The 27,339-nt window shown below is 32.8% G+C and overlaps 2 pseudogenes; both read left to right on the forward strand.

Annotated features, from left to right (window-relative positions):
* The first annotated feature begins 224 nt into the window (after positions 1 to 224).
* Positions 225 to 27,339, forward strand: part of LOC124370362 — a 77,245-nt pseudogene continuing 50,130 nt past the window's right edge.
* Positions 323 to 3,872, forward strand: LOC124370358 (annotated as a pseudogene).

A 27,339-nucleotide genomic window follows, 5' to 3' on the forward strand; every position in this document is an offset into this window, starting at 1 on the left:
AGTAACAATGTATTCTACGTTTTGTGGTAAATATAAAACTAACTTTAAAATGGATTTAAACTGAAATCTGGGTTGAAATTTTGAATTTGAGTTGCTTTAGTTTTCAGATCCAATAATAAAAATGGGATATACAATTTTACAAAATTAATTTTTCATATTTATTTAAAATACACATACTTTGATTCAAAGGGAAAAGTTGCTATTATCTATTAAAAACGTTCAAAATCAAGTGCCTGTTTCAGGTAGCAATTGAAACTCTTACTTCTCTCTGCCCTGGTGGCCGTCGCCCTCTCTCATCCTCTGGAAGTGTCCGAGGAAGATCATGCCCAATGGGAACTGTTCAAGGTAACATAGAATTAATATAGATCATTAGAATATGAATTCTTATAACATTAAATTCGTCATAAACGAACGAAAACATGATAACGACCTTAAATTTTATAGAGATGCATATCACGTAACCAGACTAGGAAAATGGTTTAGCTGTCTGTAACTGTGGTTAAATCTACACTAATTACCTCAGTAAATGACTTTAACAAATACTAGGTAAACAGTACTATGCTACTTATTTAGAATCATAAAATATAATCTCAGTTAATAATCTAAGCTAATAAATATTGTTTACATGCTATTTAATAAGTGTAGTGAAAAAGTTAACAACTATATAACAGCATTTGTACTACTATATGTATCAAAACGGTTTAAATGAAATAAAATCTGTTTGTGAGGTAAATATAAAATACGTTGTAGTAAAATATGTTGTTTAATAATAAATAATTAAATAAAATTAAAAAAAAATTACCGACATAGATGTTCATGGAAATTTGTTATTCTCTTTATTTGTTATTTAATACTTTTTATTTTTATTGTGAAACGTTTGCTTGTACAGCTTGTTTCAACGAAACAATGGCATTCATAAAATACGGTTATATTCCTATGTTATTTGCGCATATTCTAGTATAATAAACTTAATATAATTTCCAATCAAAGACCTGAAAAGTCAAAAAATGTACTATTAAAACTATATTCAATTAATTACTGGTGAGGGAACTAAACATGATATTTAATCTCAAATTTTGCTATATCACAGTATTTAATATTTCAATCTAATACAAACATCTCATCTAGGTGGCCCACGAAAGAGAAGTACGTTACACAAGAAGAGGAACTGAAGAGAATGACTATTTTCCTGGAAAATCTGAAGTTTGTACGAGAACACAATGAAAAGTTTGGAAAGGGCCGAAGTTTCTTTTGATGTGGAAATCAATAAATTTTCGGATTTGGTAAAGTAAATAAACACCCATAGGGCCTAAAACCAAATGATACTGAGATACAGTGAAACTCATAGATATGATTCTATACATTACACTCTCTTCTTGTATTCATATCTAATAAACTTTTTCTATTTATTTGTTGTATTTAGATTATAATTTAAATGTATAATTTAGGTTAATGCAGAAACTGCCCGTGAAACAATACCTTTATGCACAACGCAGGTATTGCAGCGTCTGGTATCTGACGCTGGTCTGAAACTTGACTCCTGGAATCTGAAGTCATATTTCTTCTGAAGCGATCCAAAGAATGTCACCGACGAAGAAGCTCATAACGAAATCTTTTAGAATTCAGAGACACTTATACATAGGCGAAGTGGCAAACTCATTTTCTTATCAGGTGCACAAATTGAAATTCACTATGATGTCTCTGATACGATCTCTTAGCAAGGCGGAATAACCGAACCTTTCATACACAACGCAGAAAATGTAGGAAGTGATAATCTCGGTTTGAATGCCGAATCAAATTCGGCAGAAGAAAACAAAAATAAATAAAAGGAAGCTAAACTGGAATTGGGACATCGGCAATCAAAGACTTTTACATATCTCGCACTGATATACTACCGTATTTCTTCGTAATACTCTTAATATTAAGATACTTTTTGACAGCCACTCTGGAAACATCATGTAAAATCGTTCATCAAATTATCACACATTCACTTATTTCCCCATTCCACGTAATTACTGCTGCACGGGTTTCCATACAGAGACACTAAGTGGGATACTGGTTACCTTATTCAACGTTATTTAATTATCTAGCCATCACTTCGTAACGGAAAATAAATTTAGATCGCGCAATACTAGGCACATTTCATATTTTCATGTTAAGGTACAGGTCCTGCAGTTACTTACAATATAAAATAAAAAAATTAAAATTAAAAAAAATTAAAAATACAATATAAGTGTTTTTTTAAGGATAAATTTCTTATTATATATATATATAAAAGCATACCCACAATCAGGTGTTATTTTCATGGGACATTTAACTTAATGACAATAGAGCGCTTTATCAAGCGTTTTAATATTTTTTATGAATAACTAAACCAATAAAAAACTTTGCAGTTTAATATTTTTATCTATTACCCAAAATATATAATGCCAATTAAATTGCCCAAGTAATTGGGCAATATAATAAGAATTCTTTTCTATTCCCACACAGACCACCGAGGAGTTCGTGACCATAATGAATGGCTACAAGCACCCAGTGGTACACGAGAGGACTGGAGATGCCTTCGACGACTCAGAGAACGTTGACCTTCCTAAAAAACGTAGACTGGAGAAAGAAAGGAGCAGTCACTGGAGTCAAGGACCAAGGACTTTGTGGATCTTGCTGGGCTTTCAGTGCTGTAAGTCTTTGAACGGTCATAAAATATTTAATATAGATTATTAGAAATATATTGAAAATCTCAGCTATTTATATAATAAAATATTTATGTCTATAATTATGTCCTAAATGTCTTTAAATGTCTATAAAACTATTTTTAAAGTAACGTTGTGTTAAACAGACTGGAAGTCTCGAGGGTCAACACTACCTGAAGACTAAGAAACTGCTGTCACTCAGTGGAACAAGAATCTTATGGACTGCTCAACTGCTGAAGGAAACAATGGATGTCGCGGTGGTCTCATGGATAATGCTTTCATTTACGTGAAAAAGAACAAGGGCATTGACAACAGAGGCATCTTACCCCTACGAGGGTTACGTACGTAAATAATACTGCTTGCTTCTCTATATAATTATATTTTTGTGATGCTAAAAAAGCATGGTAATGTATTGTGCAAATGTCTTCTATACAAACTGATAGGATGATACTGGAATTAGTCAAAACTTTGTTGACATGTCTTAGTTTAAAATCAGTAGTACATATTTGCTATATTTTTATGCGTAGTACTTAATTATAACAGTTCTAGAAAATATTACAGATTTCTTTGCTGGTGATTTATTTGTACTATATTAAGGAAATGAGAAAATGTTGCCCTCCCTAAAGACATATTAATTTTCATGTTTTAATACCAGAATATTAGATGCCAATAGTTACACATTAAAACATAAACGTGTTTTAATTTACAGAAAGATACTTGCCGCTACAACCCCAAGAACAAGGGAGCCACCGACAATGGATATGTTGACCATCACCTCAGGCAGCGAGAAGGCTCTGCAGAAGGCTGTGGCCACGGTTGGGCCGATCTCAGTCGCCATTGACGCTAACCACACGTCCTTTAAACACTACAGGAGTGGTAAGTTCATACTGCAGTAACTAACTCCACCTGTGACAACTCGACTAACATTGTATTTGTCCTCATTTACGTAATGTGCTCCCATTGTTGTCCAGGAGTGTACCCAGAATCCCGATTGCTCTTCTTTAATTCTGGACCACGGTGTTCTGGCTGTTGGATACAGCTCAGCCAAGAAGGGCGGCGCCTACTGGCTGGTGAAGAAACTCCTGGGGAAGTGACTGGGGCATGAACGGCTACGTCATGATGGCCAGGAACCACAAAAACATGTGCGGTATTGCCACTGATGCCAGCTATCCTAAGGTTTAAATTATTTCCTTTGTGTAAGACATATGGAACGAGCTATTAAACTTACCTGAACATTGATATCTTTGTTGTTTTATAACCTTATATATCCAATTATTATGTTTTTTTCTGTATTAAACTATTCAAGCGAAAAAACTCTGGGCAGTCATGCTAAAATAGCTTTGCTTTTTACACTTTTAGACGTACGATAAACATTGTTATAAGGTTTCGCTTTTTAAAACTCAAATACAATGAAGTTTGTAAGAATTCATCATCAAAATTAGTAATACCAATAATGTATAGTTCTTGGAAATATTTGGAATTATTTATATTTTGATTTGGCAATTTTTGAAATTTGTACATAATGCATATAACACGCACAAAGTTTATATTTAGGATGTTTTGGTTTAAAAATACCACACGGAGTGAATATATCCTTCAATAAACTATTTCATATCCTAAACCATGTGTGTATGAGGAATTAAACAGTAATATGTAATCATCAGAAATATGCGAGGGATTTGCCGCAGAACAACGTAATGTTCTAAGTCCAAGGAATAGGACCATAACATCGTGCCTCAGAAATTGAAACGAGAAGAAACTCTAAAAATTTTAACTTGTAATTATTACGAGTTAATAAATTATTTCTTGAACAGTTAACTAAAATTTACAAAAGCCCATCCGGTTACCATGATCCTGACAGAAATAGATATAAATTTGTCTTTATGTCTTTTCACTCAATATCACTTCTGTTTGTAGTATGTGTGATTTAAATGTTGAAAAAGTTTGGAATAATACACGTTACATTATATACTTTGTTAATGTTATTTATTATAGTGTAAAACAGTTTACATATAACTTCTAGATTAAGAATAACACTATTTATCTTTTGGAAGTAACTGAAAAAAAAATTATTTAATCTTTTAAAGGAAAAGTTTAAATTTTTGTTTTTTGTTGTTGTTAATATTTAATATTTCAATACGGTTATGATCATCGAATTTAATAAGATATTACGTATCGAAAATTATATTCCGCATAGACATGGCTCTAATGATAAACTGTTCTTTTTTTGTGTTTCATTATTTTAAAACGTAAAATTATATTAAACTTTGAATCCTTAAAATCTCTAATAAGTAAGTAATGCAAACTCAAATAACCCCTATGAAAATAGTTATTTCAGCTGGAAAATAAACAATATTCAATAATTTATTAACAATAAAATACTACTACTAACATTATTAAGTGGTTAAAATTTTCTGTTATATTTCAGAAACATACACGCCTCCTAACCTGAAACAAGGGATCTTCATGTTAATTATTACTGTACATTAGCTTCATATGTGTGTAATATTATTGGCATATTTTAACAGTCATTTAATTTTTATGTTAAATTTCAGTCAGTAATAGAAAGAAACATATCGTGTGTGACGTAACTGTTGATACTTACTTTTCTAAGAAGTTTGCAGGTTTATTTTACAGAAATACCGTTTACTACCCATGCACTTATAATAATATATATTCTTAATTTGTGGTAAATTAAAAAAAAAAAAAAAAAAACCGTAAGGGGATCTTCAGTAATTAATTCGTCAAATTAGCACATTTCTCATTAAACTCCATAATTACAATTTTTTTATTCCTTTTTATAATTTTCATATTCAAGAAAAGTAATGCTTTTTAAAGAATACTGCATGAAAATGTTATATTTAAAATTCTCGTGTCATGATGTTAGTTACCGTACTCTTCCGAAATGGCTTTACCGATTTCTACCAAATTCTATATGGATATTCAGTAGGGCTGAGAATCAGCTAGTATATATTTTTCATTTCCTGGAAGTGAATAAACGTGTGGTCCACCAATTTAATTTAGATCACAGTTTAAAAAACGCCTGCAAATATGAAAACTAAAAATACGAGACAGTTACGTTTGTTATATAGCCAAAAATTAAATGTATATGGCGCTAACTTTTTTATCTGTGTTTAAAGTAAATTATCTAATTAGTTAATCTTCTATCATTCAAATTTTAAATATGAGCAGTAATAAGCATGTTAAGTAGTTTTAATTATTTATCGAACGTTACTTAAACTATTGTTTTGTCTGTAAAATTTAAATTGATTTTTTATTCAAACGACTGCGCTGAAATTTTACATGCAGACTCTTAAGGTCTAAAATGATACAATGTTTTTCAGTTCAAAAGGATACAAAACCGTAATGTCATTGTTAACCGTACTTTTAGCTATGCATTTTAATTAAAATTATTAAAATATTAGATCTAAAAGATAATGTTACTATCTAAACAATCTAAATTAGAATAGAAATAAATATAAACTTTTAACGTATTTTCTTGATCGTGGCAACAAGGATAACTCAAACATTGGCGTCGGAAATAAAATTCACTCAAACCAGTAGTGGTTATACACGTGCAACGCCTACTAAATTGCGTGAAAATAAGCGCGTAACTGCTAGAAGTGCAGATTTAAGAGACAAAGTAATCTGACATTAACTTTACATTTTAACACAACACTGTTTTAGGTAAAGGTTTAATAACATTAAACCTATATTATTTGTCTTTGACAAAAGTTGGGTTGATCAGAACAGAGGCAAAAGCAGCAACGCCTCTAAAACACCTTAATATCAAAGTAAATTAACAATTACCATAAATAAAACAGTTTTAACAATTTTTTCTTGATCTTGGGAAGAAGGGAAATTTAACATTGTATGACAAAAAATATAATTCACACGTACCAGAAATCTTCATACAGGTTTGCACCGTCGGTTGTAGAAAAACATTCATGTAGAAGTTCGGGTGGGGGCAAACCATTCAGTTTGTTTTTGTTAGTTAAACATTGGCTAGCAAAAATATTATAGAATCCATTGCGTTAAGGGATTCATTTTGTAATTTAGTATGTAAACTAATTGGTGAGAAAATCATACAATATTATTAACAATTATTTTTATAATTCACCTATGAAAAACATATGTTTTCCAGTATGTTATAAATCTTCTACAATTGTATAACGACTTAAATTGTAGATATTAATATTCATATATCCAAGATGATATAAATTTGTTTTGATTAGTAACTTCCGAGTGAATGTTCAGTAAAATTTATTACTATATTTAAAAACTATTAAATGATATCAGTTTTGTCTTAAATAAAAATCACAGTTCTAAATAAAAATAATGGATTTATTTTAAACTTGGAAAATAAGTTCAATGTTTCAGAATTTTCCACAAAGAATTGATAAACCAATTAAATAATTTTTAAAGGTCCTTTGGCAAGAAATAAAAATATTAATGAAATATATCAAACTAAAAATCAGAGCTCTCTTATAAAATATAATAATAAGGTTTTCAAATAAAAATCAAATGCCATTTGGAAAAAACTAAAATAAAATTAACTTCTTAGTTCGCTCAAAATTCAAAATAAAAATTCAAACTTCTCTTTCCACTAGTTGTACCTTAACTTTCAAGTCTTTGTAATTCAGATACAACTCTCTCAAAAAATAATTAATGTTCAATTAATTTCAAATTAATAATTCACAATAAAAACAGTTCAAATTAAATATTAATAAATTACTAAATTTCCAAATCTGAATTAAAGTTATTAACAAAGTTAAATTTTAATTCACTTTTCTTGCAAGTATGAACCAAATGTAACTTGTACGATTCTATTGTGCTCTATTGTTCATCGAGAATCAGTTTTGCAGATTGCTCTGTAGTGTCTTATGAATTTAATTTTTCCTCAAAATCCTCGCGGGAAAAAATTTATAAACACGGCGCACTGTAATCAACTTAAATCACGAAAATTACCAAAAGAAGGGCAAAAAATTATGAGCTGGCAGTTATATACTTCCCCTTCCCAACAATTATGATGGACATCCGCGGTGTTCTATCATCGCCCCAGCCATATCCAACCTGAGAACCATAGCCTTCTCTGAACTAATGTAACTGCAGAACAAGTTCTGATCAATTTAAGGCAGTGAACCGCCTTCCTAATAATTTCAAATTACCAGCAGTAACTTGCCGAAGGATTACATATTCATTTTTATCCTAATTCCTCAAAATGTAATTTAAAAATCAATTCCCAATATTTCTTTCCCAAAATTTTCATTCAAATTAAGTGTTAATTAAAAAATTAGTCAATGTAGCTTTAAAAACGCTGAACATTTCTAAATGGCTTATACTATTAGCATAGATAAAAAATATACGTAGAAATTTATTTAATTTAGAAATCCATGATTGATAACTACTGTTGTTTGTATAAATAGAAGAGTATGAAACTTCAACAGCGAAAGAGCAAAAACCAGATGTTTCTGAATATAGGCGATCGCGATCGCAATGAATTGGCATTAATAAGATGATGATTGGTGACTACACCAGGATGTATCCGATCAGTCAAACTCATGAGATATATATGACATTGTTTAATATCAGGATAGGATGAATTTGCAAATGGAAACTAAATAAAATAACTTGTTGTATACATACTTTACAATACACTTAAATCAGTACCATAATAAAAAGTATCAAGATGGAGTAAATTGTGGTTCAAGAAATATTTTAAGCAATGTTCACTTTCAGCTAGAACAAATTATTAAAACAGAGAGATCACATAACACTTATGTCTTTATTCCTCAAATTCAATATCATCTCATACTTTGTTAGGCGTATTTCTTTATATAACCATCAGAGTATGTCTCGAACCTCCGTTGAACCTAAGACCTGATCAGGTTCAATTTCTCCGCACGTATCGTCATTGAACCTAGCGTATAAATTGTAGACCCGTTCAGATTTAAGTTGAGAGCACTTTCGCATCATCCAATTTTATTTTGTATGTTACTTAATGTCACATTAACACCAACACCTTTCTTATCTTTTGACATTTAAAGGTTTGTTGTTTAGACAATCTTTCAAATGGATAACGGTGTAATCAGGTCTTAAATTTTATAGATTAGTCATCTTATATCAATAAAATCACAGACAACCATAATTACCTATATAATAATCTAACCCACCAAACACAGATTTTAAAAAATCAATGAGTACGTCCATTCCTCACGAGATTAGGTAAACTTACCACTGGGGGTTATTGCACATTTTGAGTATGTCGGAGTAACTCTGATTTTAAAAAACAATCTATATTTAACGATGCCATACTATCTAATACCCTGCTACAAGATCAAAAATATACGTATGTGGCTCTTAGAAGCCTAAATTGGGCAAAACTCGTCTACATTTGACCGTTGTAATCTACTTATAGTATAACGTAGACGGTATAAACTTTTGTGGCACATTTGGGTTTTACCTTGCTGTTCTAATCAATAAAATATATAAACGAAGGATTGAGAGGCATAAAACGGTCTAAAAGTGTACTTCTGACAATTCAAATTTACTACCTGATAGTGTAATCTTTCTATAATTGACTTTGTTTCCCTAATTATAAAATATATAAAACGAAGGATTGAGAGGCATAAAACGGTCTAGAAGTGTACTTCTGACAATTCAAATTTACTACCTGATAGTGTAATCTTTCTATAATTGACTTTGTTTCCCTAATTATAAAATATATAAACGAAGGATTGAGAGGCATACAACGGTCTAAAAGTGTACTTCTGACAATTCAAATTTACTACTGTGACGATTGGGATGGATTTTTTGGAAGCAACGTGTCACCGTGCAGGCCTAGGCTTGTACCCGCCTGCACGATGGAAGACCGTGGAGCGACCATAATCCTAATTACACAATATTCTCCTGCCAGCTTTGATAAGAATTTTAAGTTATAATTTAAGCACAAAACAGTAAAAAGTAAATCGTAAAACAATTTAATAACCGCCAAAGATAATTTACACTTACCGACACCAATTTACACATACCGACACGCCGACCTACCATTACGACAAAACCCGCCCCGACATACAAACAATTTAGAATTTACAATGACCCCCCTATAATTTTCCGGCACCTAACCCCCCCCCCCTGATTATTAAATCAATCCATAGTGTGACACAACAATTCTTAAAATAAAATAATAAAAATAAGACTTGCGACAGGTAATATTTCCGTCACCGCCACTCGCCGATCAGACGTCCTCACTGGTCCCTGACTCAATCTAGACTCCTCCTTATCAGACCACCGGTCCTCCTCCATCCGCACGCGGCTTATCAGAAAGACCGGTTCTAATCGTTGATTCGGCGGTCTGATAAATGTGGTGGGCAGTCACCACAATCTCCCCCCTAAAGGAAAAAAATGGAGAGGAAGTGGGAAGGAAGAAACATATAGTTAATAAAAATTTCAATTTTGGAATATCCAAAAATTTTGGGTGCTCTCCACCAATCGAAGAGCGGGTGACGACAGGAGGACCAATTACGTATTGATAATAATGATGGAACAAAATCCAACTGTTGGTCTACTCTTGTACTAGTCACCCTTCAAGTAATGACCGAATAGGCGATCGCACCTACCGTTAATATTTTGTATAAATTCTAAAACAACGGGAAAATGTCACACACCCACCCCCCGAACAGGAAAGAGTTCGATACAATCAGAAAGTTGTTATGTGATGTGTAGTGTATGTGAGGGATTAGGATTGAATTCTGGTCATCCTGAAAATAAAATTGCATGTGTATTCCGTGCGGAGAGAGTGGTTTACGCGCCTGGTTTTTGGCGACCTTATAGGTTGTCTTTGTTCTGCTTGCAGTCGATGTGCGTATACAGTCCTGTGGGTTTTAGCGATACTTCTAGTGAAGATAGTGTCTTCTTCCAGAGACGAGATTTTTTTGAAGTAATGTGTTTTGGTGCTTACACTGTGGGTACGTCTCTTCTTTAGATGTTGCCGTTCTTGATGCGATGACTTCATTTGCAATTGCAGTGACAACACTGTTTCTTCACATGGTATGTATAGCTTTTCAGTTATCCAATGGCCATTGTCAGGGTGGAGAATTTGGTAAGGATTAATTTATGTGGAAAGTGCTCGGAATACACATGCGCGTATTTACAAATATTCACATATTCTTAAATTAGGAATTAATTGGAATATGGATAGGATTTTGACGTGTCGTGTGGCGAAGTATTGTAGTATTTTTAGTAATGAGGTAGTATATTTTAAATTAGTGTGTGACATTGCCCATGTTCCCGCAAAGCTAAGGTGCGTAATATACGGCGAAAAAATTTTGGGGATGGTCGTCCGGCTGGATCATAACTTGCTTATGCGATATCCAAAAATAGCTCCGTTATATAAAAAAAAAATAGATCCACTTTACGATTAAAGGTCGGATACACGAATATATAAATAAGCACACAAATAACAAAGGTATCCCTAACAAGGAAAACATACATTAAGGTATAATAGTGAAATGACAAGGAAAGGTATTTTTAAAATATTCCCATTTACAATCAACACCTAACTCATATATTCGCTTGCACAAAATTCACGTAGAATGTAGACGGTTGTATATATATCTAGCAATAAATAACATTTAATTATTTAGAAAAACATAGATATTGCAACTTAATGTTCGTTTGATCACATTAAATTTGCAAAATTCACACACAACACACATACGAGCAGCATACGATGCTACGAGGAATAACGATCATTGTATTTCATACGATTAATGCATTTATCATGTTTATATTCGTAACTCGTCTGAATAGTTTAAGACAGGATAAACCTATCCGTTCAACATAACTAAATCAAATCCTAAACACAACATATATTACAACATAAATTACACAAAATAGCACAAAAGTATTTTTAGTTTTTTGTACAATATGACTCCTACAGATTTCCCTACATTTTGGTAAGACGTTAGTTGTTAGTAAAAGTAAAGGATAGAATAGAGATGTGTAGATTTTCTTCTTGTCTGATTGTGTATATCTATGGAGAAGAAAAAATTAATTTGACCATGTGATCAACATGTTCAAAAGAATCTATGCATTTCCTGGTTGATAAGCAATCCGGTAAAAGGATGCGCACTAAAAATATAATAAAAAAAATGCATCTTTACCATAGATTATTTTACCCAAAAGCTACGTAAAATTGCAATATAGAAAGAATTTATGAAAAAAATTACAATATACAAAGAACCCACCAACCGAGGAAACTCAGACTTCATCTCCATAGTGTGTTCAAAGTGTATATTTAGATACTCCACCAACGATCAACCACAGACCACTGTAGGGAAGCCCTCATAGAAAACTCCCTCAGACTCAGCAGCCATGCAAGCAGCCGCTAACAGAGGACCCAAAAGTGTAATAATGTGTAAAGAAGAATGTTAGAGTGTGAAAGAAGAGGAAAAGAAACATTGAACTAATATCACCTAGGGAGAATTGTGTAGGAATATGGTCGCTTACCACGGACTTAATATTTAGGCATGAAAAACTTCTTTAATTGAGATACATGAGCCTTTCTTATAAACTTCCCATTTGTAGGATTGACGAGTCTAGCTGTGACAGGTGATGTAAAGCATTCCACCACACAAGGTTTGGACCACCAGGGGGAGCAGTTTACTGTTTGATGTTCTCAGCAGCTTTACTAATTGGATTATTTCGAAACATAACCCAGTCACCCTGTGAGATGTGGGTAGTTGTCCTACCAGCGTTGTATTAAGCGTTCCCTAATTGACCTAGCTTTTTTTAAGTTTGAGAGTGCATTGTCCCAACGCTGTTGCATTGTTTGTAGCGGTTCTTGCGCCAGTAATGAATCGAGATTCCATGCCAATTCGAGTGGATGCTGTTATTTCCCGGCCTAGAAATACGCTAGCTGGAGTTGCTTTAGTGCTTTCATGTGATGCTGAGTTTAAAAGCTACCTGCAGCCAGTGAATGTTCTCATCCCAAGTCTTGTGGTTATGTCCGTGAAAAATTCGTAGTGCCACCTTAAGATTTTTATTAACCGCTCAGCATGACTAGGATTCGGGTAGTAAGCAGAAGTGTAAATATGTTGGATACCGTAAGTCATACACATGTCTGCCATATGTCTAGATTTAAACTGGGATACGTTATCTGAAACTAAAAATTTTGGGAACCAAAAAGAGAAAAAACGTTTTTTAGACAAAATATCCACTGTAGTTTTTGCTGTAGCATTTCTAGCTGGTAACAGAATAACAAACTTGGAGAACGCATCAACTACCGTCAACAGATATTGGTTTGCCTTTGTTTTGATCTAGGAAGTTTACCAATGTGATCTATGAATATCTTTTCAAAAGGTCTTGTAAACTACTTCCGATGCAAAGTTTACCCACTCTAGAGTTTTGAGCCTGCTTGGAACGTTGACAAATTTGACATGATCTTACTCGGTCTGCTATTATTGTATCAAGTTTTTGGGCCCAAAATATTTTAAGAATACGCTTTTGTGTCTTTTTAATGCCAAAGTGAGCTGCAGTTGGGGACTCATGATAATATTTAATAACCATATCGATGAGTTTTGTAAGGTAATACCACTCTAGGTGTATGTCTGTCCGATATTTTGTACATCAACACTCCCTGACTAAGTTGATAGTTAGTGGGCCTATTACTCGACTTTATAATCTTTAAGAGATCAGGGTCTTCACGTTGATGAGTACCAATATCTTTAAACATTTCTGGGAATCCTGCCAAGAGTGCCACTTGTGGTAAGGTGGATGGCTTTTCCGATGAATTATTTGCGTGCACTTCAGTTGGTTCACTGTTTTCGAACAGGCGCGATAAACAATCAGCAACTACATTATCCGATCCTTTGATATGTTGTACTTGAAATTTAAACGAATTTATAAATGTAATCCAGCGAGAAATTTTTCCAACTTGACGTGGGTGGTTTAAAAGCCAGGATAATGCCGAGCAATCCGTCTGCAAAAGGAATTCCCTATGTTTCAAGATACTGTTGGAATTTGGAAAAGGCAAAGACAACAGCCAGGCATTCAAGTTGAAAGAGTGTCATAATTTTGCTCATGCTTGTTTAGTGGTCGCGAAGCAAATGCCACTTGGCATCAAGTTGCCATTATATTCTTGGCTGAGTGAAGCACCTAAGGCGGAGGTTGATGTATCGGTTTGTAAAACAAAAGATCGATTAAAATCCGGCATTTTCAAAACTGCATTTGATGTCAAGGCTGTTTTTAAAGTTTCGAATGCGGATTGTTGTTCAAGCCCCCAGGTAAATTTTACGCCTTTCTTCTTTAGACTATTAAGTGGTTGCGCTATTTTTGCAAATGATTTAATGAATTTTAGAATAAAAGGCTGTCATACCACAAGAATCTATTTAGCTGTTTCAAGTTTTTTGGAGCGGGGAACTCAACTATTGGCTTGCACCTATCCGTGTGAATCGTCACGGTATGATTGGCAAATGTGTGACCTAAAAATTGGATGTGATTTGCTGCCAGGGTCATTTTATCTGGATTGATGGTTAATCCTGCCTGCTTTAGCCGATTTATGACTTCTCGGAGATGGCACAAGTGCTGATCAAAAGTACCGTTTGTGTATATGCACAAATCATCGAAAAAATTGAACACATATTTGTATTTTATATCTCCAAAAATTTGATCAATTAAACGTGTTAGGACTTGAGAGCCGGTTGCAAGACCGAAAGGCAGAAAATTGTACTCAAATTGCCCGAAAGGTAGAACAAAAGCTGTATATTTCTTTGAGTTCTCTTGCAAAGGGACCTGTAAATATGCCTGATTTAAATCCACCAAACTAAAAGAAAGCAGCTTGCCCTAAGTGCTGGAAAGCAGATTCTATAGTTGGCATGGGAGTTGCCTCAAGATCTATTAATGAGTTAAGCTGTCTATAGTTAATTACCATGCGCGTTTTTCCGCCTTTCTTTGGTACTAAAAATGCTGGCGACGCATAGGGAGACATTGATGGTCTAATCACTCCGTTGGCCAATAAATGATCCACATGTTCCTTGATTGCCTCCATTTTAGGTGGAGCAAACTGATAGGGCCTATTTCTAACGATTGTATCAGAATTTAATTTGATTTGATATTCGACCAAATTTGTACGGCCTAATTTAGTAGTAATTGTTTCTGGAAATTTCATTTACTAGTCTTAACAGTTGGTCCGCTTGATCAGATGAGCGGTTTTCCCCTAACTTAATTGGACATATTGTTGTACTTGGTAATTCAGCTGATTGAGCGAGATACATGACCGAAGGAGTGCCATATGGAAAAGAGTTAATGTTTTATTTGCCATATTAATGATCACCCTAGTTTTAGTTAGAAAATCACAGCCCAGAATAATTGGCATTGGTAATTCTGAGGCGACAAGAAAAGGAAAATCCCAAGACAAGTTTGAAATTTTGAAGTGTAATATAACCTTTAAATTAAATATTATATTTTGTCCCGAGGCTGAAATGGCTGACTCATGTATGGTTGAAACAGATTTTATCACCCTTGGTAAATTCTTTAAATTCTGAAAACAGGCATTCGATATAATGGAGAATGAAGAACCCGAATCTACCAAAGAATTAATGATTAACTTGCGAAAAGTCAAAGGAACTGTACAAAACTGAACTCCCGGGAAAGAAGGAGCTTGAGCCGACTTGGTGAAAGGTGTCTTCACTGCTGGCTTGATTTTATCAAAACGGGCGGTTAAAGTTAGAAGAGGGGATTCTCCGCCTATTAGAACCCTCTTTTGTAGTTTAAAAACCCACGTTGAGATTGATTTCTGGAGAATTGATTATATAGTTGATTCCTATTGTTTGTATTCATATTTTGAAAAGGAGGTCTATGTTGAGTAAATTGTCCCGATTGACTGCGGCGGTTATGAAAACTATTTTGCTGATCTTGTATGGAATATCGATTATAAGTTACATTGCCTCTCCCTATTTGTCTATAAGATTGGTTTAGTTGACGTCCACCATGGACCTGTGGTCCAGTTTGTTGATAATACTCTGGTGAATTTAAATCTTGTGTGGACCGGTTTTCCGTATTTTGAATTACTTGTAATCGGGGGGCTAAGCTCAACAATTCAGAAATGGTGGCTGGAGCCGGAAAACCCGCTAATCGAGCTCTGGTTTGAGGGTTAATTCCTGTAATGACAATTTCAAGCATCTCCTGGGGTGAAATAGCCGGTATAAGCAATTCTGCTAACGGTCTGATATCATTGATAAAACTAACCAGTGTTTCATTTGGTTTCTGGATTCTATATATAAGTTCGACCGTGGCCTGTTGACGAGCTCTAGTAGGCAGAAAAGTATCGAGTACGGTGGTAATTAGACTTTCCGGATTCTGTTTTGATGAAATAGCTTGTAGCCAGATATTTCTTAATTGACCTGTAGTTTTAGGTAAAATTGCTAATATGACGCTGTCTGGATTAGCTAAATTTAGCATCAAAATTTCCCTAAATTTTATAACAAAATCGAGTAGTTTTCTAATAACTATTCCATCAAGCGATGGTAAATCTGTAATTAAATCTGTTAACACAGAGGGCAACATTGCGCGTGATGTCGAGGGTGACGGTGAAGTCCCCTGCATCTGTGACAAGGCTGACGCAATTTGGTTTCCCACAGCGGTTGCCGTTGTGTGGACTATTTGCATCCAATCGGTTACGGGACTCTGAATGTCTGTGGTTGTATGGCTAGTAGACGACTCTGTTGGATTAAGAACAGTTGCTTGACAGTTGGCTCCACTGATACGCTCTTTTAGTAGAACACGATTGTTCTCTAACTTAGGTGCTGGAGTTATTCCCCAACATAAGCACTGTTCTTTGGCCTGAGATGCATTTAGTAGATTTACCCAAGCCAGTCCTTTAGGGCGTTTTTCCCATTCATACGGTGGATCAGTGACACTAACGTCTTCTTTGAGGATATCTTCGCACTCTAACATCTTATTTATGCTTGACTCAATAAAATAAATTATATCAATTACTAAATTATATCAATACTAATATCACAATACTATTTATTATGTAAAGATGGAGGGGTATTCAGTACCATTGTAACCATAAGGGGGTTTACCAATTAATATTGTTGTATGTTTCACTTTTACTATATATTTGTTATTAATTAATTACTGCAATAATTGAGTGCTTCATTTGATAGTTCAATTTTATTATAGTGGCCAATTATTTTAAGCGTAATATTCAATTGGATAGATAAAAAATTATTATATTTAGTAATATTATTACTTAAGGCTTATATATGCATCATATTTTATCTTATGGATACCCTTTTATTACTTACTGGCATTAAAGTATTTTTTTTACAGAAAACATAACAACAGTCTGTATATTAAACCTATGAAACATTTAATTCAGTTTTAAAATAACAAGTCTATATTCTATTTTAGCTGGTTTTAATAACTGGTTTCAAGAGTTTTTTTTTTTTTTAATATATCTTTCAATAACATTGTTAAAAGTAGAAACCCTTCATTGTTAAAATGTACGCTGTCTAGTCTGTCCGAATGTGGGTAAAATTTATGGAATAACTTTCGATTATAAATGACCGTGGGAGTAGGAACAATAATGTTGTTTACCGACTTCAATGAAGATAAAAACTGGTTGAAGGCATTTAATTTATTAACTGTGTGATTGCACCGTTGAATACGAGGATAAACCGGAAGCTGAGAGATTAGAATGTGTAAATTTGGACATAGCCGTCGAATGCATTTCAATAGAGCTACAAATTGTTGCTTTAAAATGTCTACAGGCGTGGCGTTCAGAATATCATTTGTGCCGATCAGCAGGAATAGAGGGTAATCAGAATTTAAAAAAGGTCGCTGTGATTTGATTTTATCTTTTAAATCACATACTTTAAGTCCGGAAAAAACTAAAATTTGTCTCAACCTTTAATTGTGAACTTTTGAACTTACTTAAATAGAAAAAATAACGTCGGGCTAGTGAGTCACCAATTAATTGAATTACGTGAGAATTATTCATTTAATTTATGTAAGAGCGAGGCGTAGGGCTTTCTAAAAATAGGAGGCAAGAAATATATTAACTTACATGAGTTATACCGAGTCTAAAATATATTAATTTTTAGTTAAAGACAAATCTCTATAACGGGTGCGAATAAGCCATTGTTTAAATCAAACCATTCATTACCAACAGTATGCATATATATATAAGAGATATTTCAAAACACGCAAATAAACAGGAAAATCTATAATGTTTAATTTTTAATTTTCATTAACTGTTGTATCATAACTTTACTCGACTTATCGTATAAGTTAATTACTTTTTTTTAACCCAGTGAAAAAATATCCAAAGTTTCAATATCTACAGATTACAATAAATAAGAACAATAATTATTTAAGTATGTACCAATTAACATGTTACAATTTAAATTCAATAATTCAATTGATTTCAATACTTTAAATAACTCTCAAACATAACTTCCACTTTCTCAAGTGTTTCCTGTCCGAGATTTTCTCACGATAATATGAAAGACCAAAGTTTGAAATGAGTGTACTAAATAAATTAAGTAAACTCAAAGCATGTTGTAAAATCCCAGCAGAAGGCAAACAATAGGGCCTACTTCCGGTACTGATAATAAAGCGATAAGATTATATTTATTTCCAGCAACTATACTACCGCACCATCAGTTAACTTACCTTTTTAAATCTTGGTTAAGGGGATATAACTAATGTAAGCTTTATTGCTATTATAGAGAGAAGTAATATATAACTTGTACTTACTAATATTGTAGCATGTTGTAGCTCTGAAAATAACATACTGAATTGCAGACATTTATGAAACATAGGGATAACGGACAAAAATATATGGTATTTACCAGTATAATATAACTTTACCCAACCTTAACTGAGTACACCCTATCCTGGAACCAAAATATAATATGAACTCATTTTGCTAGTGGTTTTTAAAATTATATCGAATGAATAAAAGTTATAATTTTGATCAATATTAATCTAAAATAAAGTTTTATTGGCCTAATAGATACAATTAAATATATTTCAATGAGAGCTATAATTTTGAATGTTTTCAATCAACAGAATAGTATGAAAATACAATATTGTGGCTTGATATTGCCGTTAAAACATACCTCCCAATTTATATGTGAAATTACTCCTGTAAATGGTATTAACTGTTATAATCATTAAAGATCGATTTTGTAAACACGGAAACTCTAAAATAATCTAGTATGGTTTTGAATTAAAGAGACCTTATTGACTGCTAATGTAATAAACGTATCATCAATGTATAAATTAATAAATAGTAATAAATGTATCACTAATTAATTAGTAAAACTAGAAAACCAGCCATCTAGTATCCAATATCTATTATAATAAGATGATGATTACTGTTGTAATAAGATTAAATTATATAAAATTTAGTGTTTTTCAAAGCTTGCTTGAATAAAACACACCGTGTAGTGGATATGGGAAAGAAATAAATTTGTGAAAGTGAGCATTTACTGGTTTGAAAGTATCCTGAACATTTACTTATTTTTTTGTACATTTTTATGTAATATTTTATGCATTTTTTTGTATTTTTATAGGTTTATTTTGGATACTTGAAATAAATTTAGCTCAATCCAGTTGTATTCGTTTATATAGATCTATGCAAACTTTCACAACAATCGCAACTCTGTATTCTTACAAGACTAGCAGTACTGTCTGTATATGTACTTATTGAAGCATAGCTGTTGGAATTGAAATTTTGATTTAATTTGAAAATATGCCATTTGAACAATTGTTTTACATTAATTACATATGTGACTATTAGAAGTATTACCAAATATAAACGAATTTAAGTGTTGATATTTAATATTTCATATGTTTGCAAAATAAAAGTTTATTAGTACCAATGTAAACAAAATAAATTTTTGAAATGTAATTACTTTTGTTATGATGCCAATTCCCCATTTTTATTAGTTATATACTCGTATATATGTCTATTAAAATATGGCCGAAAACTTTCCAAAATAAATCATTCATAATTAATATGTTTGTAATGCAAAATGAAAGGTTTTTTAATATTAATTTCAACAAAATAATTTTGAAATGTAAGCCAATTCTCCATTGTCGGCGTGGTGTCGGCAGCGTTGAAAACTAATTATATCGATTATTGTATTATAATCAAAGTAATGAAATACATAAAGATCGTAAGTATGGCTAAATAATTTAATTGCTGGCAGGAGATAATATTGTTAAACACTAACAACACGGCAATTTAAAAGGCAAACTAATTAATGCTTCGCGATAATAATAATCTGTTGATAATAAAATATTCTTTAAAATAAATAGATTGATATTACCTTGTTTAGTAATAAGTGTAGAACATATTCAATTTAGAAAAGTTATATAATGTCGAATGATTTGTTTTAGGTTCTATTAAAAAAAAATTATTTAAGATTTGGAAATGAAGTATTAAGAATTTAGTTAACCAAGGATTTTGAAAAACAGATGTAAAATAATTTGATTCAATAAAATTTATAGTTTTCGCTCTGCTACCAATTGTGACGATTGGGATGGATTTTTTGGAAGCAAAAACGTGTCACCGTGCAGGCCTAGGCTTGTACCCGCCTGCACGATGAAGACCGTGGAGCGACCATAATCCTAATTACACAATATTCTCCTGCCAGCTTTGATAAGAATTTTAAGTTATAATTTAAGCACAAAACAGTAAAAGTAAATCGTTTAAAACCAATTTAAGGGGATTCTGCATCTAGAAATGGCAAAAAATGACAAAAATTTGAAAAAAAATATTTATACATATTCTTGTTCTCTGTTTAATTCTGAACCAGAAAAACATAACTTTATGACTAAAAAAATAATATTTTATCTCATAATATTTATTTTATTCGGCCATGTCCTGAGTGTGAACTCGACATTTTCTGGTTTCAAAGAAACTTTACATGTAATAAGCATTATTGTTTACTCTTTGTTTCTATAGTTATTTATCTTTGTTTGTTTGTCTTTCTGGCTAGCTTGTATGTTAGTTAGCTAACAACTGTTTGCTCAAACAGCTGATCAAATGTATTTGAGTCATATGGTAGCATATCACAAACAAACATTCACAAAATATTCTGTTTGTTTACAATTGTAATTGTGCAGTTTCTTGTGTTTTAGTGTCTACAATAAGTGAATAGTTTAGTCAAATATGGGTCGAAAAAAGAACTCCAAAAAGAGACTAAGTGATAGAAATAGACAAGCGATTTCGCTAAGATGGAAAGATACAAGTGACAATGGAAATAGAGCTCCAGTTGAGCCTAGGCCTAACCTACAAACTTGTGATCCACAACCTAGTGTTAGTATGCAACATGTTACAAATGCACCATTTGTCCAACAACAAGTAAGTGAAGAGACTGTGGAAAATGTAAGTAGGCCTACTGGATTTGCATTATATTCTAGTTATAATGAGATAATTCCAGAAAAAAACGAATCATCAGAATACATTTTAGTCGAAACCAAGAAGCTTGAAAGTTTTATAGGCTCTTTTCCTTGTAAAATGTGTTTTTCTGAGAGGTCAAAAGTAATAACCAAATGCATAAAAGGTTTTGCTGTTACCCTGAATGTAAAATGTGATGACTGTGATTATGAGACTAGCTTTTGTACGTCCCAGTCGACGAATACAAACGACACTCCGAGAGGTTCTTATGACGTAAACCGCAGAGTAGTCAAAGCAATTGCTTCTATTGGCAAAGGGCATAGGGCTTTAGATATGTTTTGTATGTCCTTGAACATGAGTCCAATGAATTATAGAACGTTTCAAAAACATATAAGTAGCCTACACGCTTCTTCAAAAACAGAAATGGAACATGTTTTGGAATTAGCCCGATTCGAAGTAAAAAAGTGTTATGGCACTTTAGATGCTGACAATGAGGTGTTTGACATAACTGTGAGTTATGACGGATCATGGCAGAAACGTGGTTTCACATCCAAATATGGGATTGGTTGTTGTATTGAAATTTTGACAGGTCTTGTTATAGATTTTGAAGTGATATCCAAATTTTGTAACATATGTGAGGTAGCAAAACGAAAAATTAGCAACCCTGAGCATTTTCAGACTTGGTACAACAATCACAAAGGTGTATGTAACCAAAACTATGTAGGTTCATCACCAGGAATGGAGGTGGAGGCAGCAGAAAGATTGTGGCGGCGTTCGGAAAGCATTGGATTTAGATATACAACCATGTTGTCGGATGGCGATGCAAAAAAAAAACAATTGCACATCTAAATGATTGCAATATTTATGGTGACAAACAGATTGAAAAAGTGGAGTGCCTCAATCATGTTGCAAAGAGGTTAGGCACTGGATTGAGAAAACTAGTAAAGGATCGTTCAAAATCAAAAAACCCAGTTGGAGGTCGATCTCGAGGTCACCTAAGTGAACCAGTTATACAAAAACTAACAAGGTATTACCACAATGGTATACATAAAAACCTTGGTAATGTAACCAAAATGAAAGAGGCAATATATGCCACTCTCTTTCACTGTAAAATCCACTGATGAGTCACCACATCATAAGTTATGTCCGCTAGGGAAGGAATCTTGGTGTTTTTACCAAAGAGCCATTGCTGATGGAAGATCTCCTGAACCACATGCATTGAAAATCAAAACACCTCTCTCTCCTAATGTAGTGAAAGAAATGCTTCCTTTATATGAGAGGCTCTCCACCGAAACTTTGTTGACTAGGTGTTTAGCCGGTCGGACTCAAAATGCCAATGAGGCGCTCCACAATGTTATTTGGTCAAAGTGCCCCAAAACTGTTTACACATCTAAAACAAAACTTGAACTGGGTATTTTTGAAGCCATCAGCATTTACAACACAGGCTATATGAAAACTTGTTCAAGCTATCAAGAGGCTGCAGGTATTAGTCCTGGGAGGCACAGTTATAGGATAGCTAAGCGCTTTGATAAAAGCAGGCTACGACTATCAAAAAGGCGCAAAGAGTTACAGATTGGAGAATATAGGAGGAGACTGAAAGTGGCACAGATAGCAGAAGAAGAAAGACTAAGAGCAACAGAAGGGCTGGTGTATGGTGCAGGAGAATTCTAGGTCTAAAACCTAGTAGGCTACATTGGCTGTAAAGATCTGAATGCTGGAACCACTACTTGATACGGTAGGTCTAATTTTTTTTTTTTTTTTTTAAGACTTCAAAACTTAGATTTTGGACCAACAAAAAATATTTATGGATACTATTCTAATAGGCCTATGTAAAATAACAAATTAATGTAATATTATGTTATATAAAATTGTTGTATTAATATAAACTTGTAGATTACATTGAAGAAATGAAAACTATTTTAGTTTATCGCGATTTTCCGAAAGTTAGGTTTCTTTGAATAAAAATTGATATTGCTTGAGAACCATAATACATAGAGAGCTGAAATTTTTTCCAGGTATTATTCATATCATGTCTAAAATTCCTATGTATTTTCATAACTCTACAGCTTACCTAACCTATTTTTTTTAATTATACAAATAAAATAAAATGAGAAAATATTTTTTTTAATTTTTAAAAGCCCATGGAATTTTAATCTATTGGGGTATGACAATGAAAATACATAGGAATGTAGTAGCTGTCAATAGCATCAAAATAAAATAAACAGGATAACAATTGATTGTCATTCAGCTATGGAATATCAATTTTAAAAATTAACGTTTTTACAAAATAAAAACGAGTATTTATTTTTATTGTATCCAAGTAAAATTAAAATATGACACCAAAGGTATTTACATATTAGTTTTTACATGTAGGGAATTGAAAAAATACATCAAAATAATAAAATGTTAGTAAATATAAAAAAACACCCATCTAGATGCAGAATCCCCTTAATAACCGCCAAAGATAATTTACACTTACCGACACCAATTTACACATACCGACACGCCGACCTACCATTACGACAAAACCCGCCCCGACATACAAACAATTTAGAATTTACAATGACCCCCCTATAATTTTCCGGCACCTAACCCCCCCCCCTGATTATTAAATCAATCCATAGTGTGACACACAATTCTTAAAATAAATAATAAAAATAAGACTTGCGACAGGTAATATTTCCGTCACCGCCACTCGCCGATCAGACGTCCTCACTGGTCCCTGACTCAATCTAGACTCCTCCTTATCAGACCACCGGTCCTCCATCCGCACGCGGCTTATCAGAAAGACCGGTTCTAATCGTTGATTCGGCGGTCTGATAAATGTGGTGGGCAGTCACCACACTACCTAATAGTGTAATCTTTCTATAATTGCCTTTGTTTCCCTAATTATAAAATATATAAATGATGGATTGAGAGGCATACAACGGTCTAAAAGTGTACTTCTGACAATTCAAATTTACTACCTGATAGTGTAATCTAATAACCTAATACACCTAATGTTACTGTTAGTGTTACTGATTTGTTGTTTCACAGATTTGGAATTTTGCATTCAAACTTAACAAAGCCTGTTACGAGAAGTATTGTGACGTAGTCTTACCTTGTACTATTAGTACAGATAAGAGCAAGAAAATATGATTGATAACTTCTGCTATGTTTAAAAATAGCATTTTTTAATAACCTATAAAATAACATAACATAACATAAAATAACATCTCGTTTTTGCTCTCTCGGTGGTTGTAATTCATACTCTGATATGTTTAAAAATAGCAGAGTATGAGTTAAAACCAGCGATAGAGCACAAAACAGATGTTCGTCAACGTTGGTTATCTCAATCACAATTAAAGGGCAATAAGATTATGATTGATGACTACACCAAGATGTATCAGATCATACATTAGTCCAACTCATGAGATATAGATTACGTTGATTGATACTTTCTGTTATTCATATTAGTGTAGGTTGGATTTACAGTTAGAAACTGAATAAACTAACATAGTGTACACGTAGTTAACAACACATTTACAGCAAAGCCATGATAAAATTAATTATTAGGTTAAATGTATTTACTACATTTATTAAAATTGCATACTATAAGAAGCAGGATGTGAAAATATCACGTGGCAGGTTGCAACTTGTACGTTTGTCAGTGGGACCATATACCTACTTACTTAAGGACCTTCAATGTTAAAATTCAGACACACAGCGAATAGAGGGAATTTAAGTCTATTCAGAGATAAACAAGAAGTGTTTTAAGATTTTCAATTCAAAGTTCCAGTAATTACCCTTGATAAGAGGAGAGATCAATGTTGTATAAAAGTTAAAAAAATACGAAGAAATACACTTCAGTCAAAGACTGAGGAAAATGTGGTACAAGATATATTTTAAGAAATTTTTATCTGCAACTCGAACAAATCAGTACAACAGAAAGATCACATGTTACTTATCTATTATTTCTCAAAATCATCTCGTACTTTGTTAGATGTTGTATTTCTTGATGTAACCATCACAGTATGTCTCAAACCCCATGTCGAGTTGTACGTTTTCTGATCTTTGATTCGTCCTTTGAACTTATCTTCAGGTTCGCTTTCTCTGCTCATAGCCACTGTTAATTCAACAGTACACTCGTTCAGCTTTAAGTTCAGAACATGTTCTCATAATTATTTTTAATTTAGTCCGTTACTGGATATTACATTAACACCGAAACCTTAATACATTTTTTAATTTCCAAAGCTTGATGTCGTCTCACCAGAAAAGTTGCATAAGAAGAACCTTAAGTCGTAGTGATCCCATATATCCATATTAATCAAAATAAATACAGCACAAACAAATCATAAATATGAAACCACCTTAAAAATATACCATATCTAGGGGTAAACTTCTTCTTTCTGTGAGAACCTTGACGGAGATTAACTTGCAACTGGATCTCAATTCATATTTTGTGTGAGATTGAACAATACTAGTTTAAAGATAATATTTCAAGATACTTTATTATAAAATAACTTTTTGGTACCATATGTGGGCCTGGGAAGCCTATTTTGGTCAACAACCTTGTACCGCATGGACGAAACACATGGTTGGAGATCTCAGGTTATAGTAATGAATACTAAGTATGCAAAGTATGTTTACAATATTTTCATATAGGACATAAAATCCTATTTCAATTAAAAAGAGACGACTTCTGGATTTTCTAATCTACTTTCTGTACATGGAGTATTATTTGGAAAATTTACACTTCCGGATATAGCTCCCTAGTCTACAGAATAAAATTGGTGTTACATCTATTTCCTTTACATCAACTCCGTTTCGAGATGTGTGTATAAACCTACTTGGACAATTACAGTGGCCAATTCTTTCAGACTGTCCTGACATAAACAACGTTTGCATTATTTTTTATGGGAATTGTTATATTTCAATAGAAATAACTTGAAATCATTGAAAATTATTTCATAATCCGGTGCTATAGCAAGATAACTATACCTGCGCATTTTGAACGGAATCGTGTATTGTTGTTTTCGCTATACGCTATTGCACTTCCGATTCGTAATAATTAATTTATATTCAACACTACGGTTGAGTCTGCCTTGTTTTATCTATCAATTTGATCATTTATATATGTAGCACATTCACCCGGCAAGTGAGAGATCCGGGTTCGAGTCCCGGTGGAGCAAGTATTTTTTGTGATTCAATGTTTGAAATTATATATATATTCATATTATATACGGGTCTGAGGAATCAGCTTCTGTCAAAAATTGTCTAATTTCAGCCATTGTAATTTACTTCCGGTATATAAGGCATTTCCGGTGCCATATTTGAATATTTGAGGTTGCTTTGTTACCCCAATCAAGAAATGTATGTGTATATATGCGTATATATATATATATAGTATATGTATGTATATATAAATATATATATACATACACAGTTTTAAAAAGCTTACTTCTGTAAAATATAAAATAATTAAATTGGTCTTATAATGGTAAAATCTATAGTAGAACCTAGACAGTAGCTTTGTCTTTGATATATACACTGAGTATATAATGTTGCAGAAATGTGCGATTAAAAGCTATTTACTATTAATATAACTATCTGCATAAACCTTTAAATAATAGTAAGTGTTACTTTCAAGCTATCTCTATGGTTTGAAGACTACAAATGGACAAACATTTACAGTTGCCAATATGACACAAATGATAGTTTTTCATTGTACAATGTTTACATCAAGTAGAACAGTCCATTACATTTAACAGGCTCTTTAAATAAATATTTATCATCTTTAGAGACCAAGGTAGAATATTTGATAGACCAAGATTCACACCAGTGACTCTAAGAATGCCAACGTAAAATTTCAGCAGATTGGCTGTTAACGCGTGAAAGCAAAACAAGGAAAAAAGTAACTTTCGAATTTGTAATATTATTAGAATGTCTCCATATTGTAGAGTATATGTTTTTAGTTCAAAGTAAGATGCGAATGAGCACATAACGTATTATGTTTTAATATTAAAAAAAAAGATCAAAATCGATACAAATTAAAAAAACATGATTTGTTTTATTTTACATGGTCGTCTGGTAGCAATGAGCACAAGCTCATAAAACATTTGTCCGTTTTACATTTCAGAAGTACAATATTAGTGATTCATGGAAGAACAATTTCAAAACTATTAACCTAGTAAGAATAGTGAATTGTAATTTAAATAAACTTAAATATAATGTTTTTACGTGCTAAATATT

This window comes from Homalodisca vitripennis, unplaced genomic scaffold (genome assembly GCF_021130785.1).
Source record: "Homalodisca vitripennis isolate AUS2020 unplaced genomic scaffold, UT_GWSS_2.1 ScUCBcl_131;HRSCAF=1313, whole genome shotgun sequence".
NCBI classification, from domain to species: Eukaryota; Metazoa; Arthropoda; class Insecta; order Hemiptera; family Cicadellidae; genus Homalodisca; species Homalodisca vitripennis.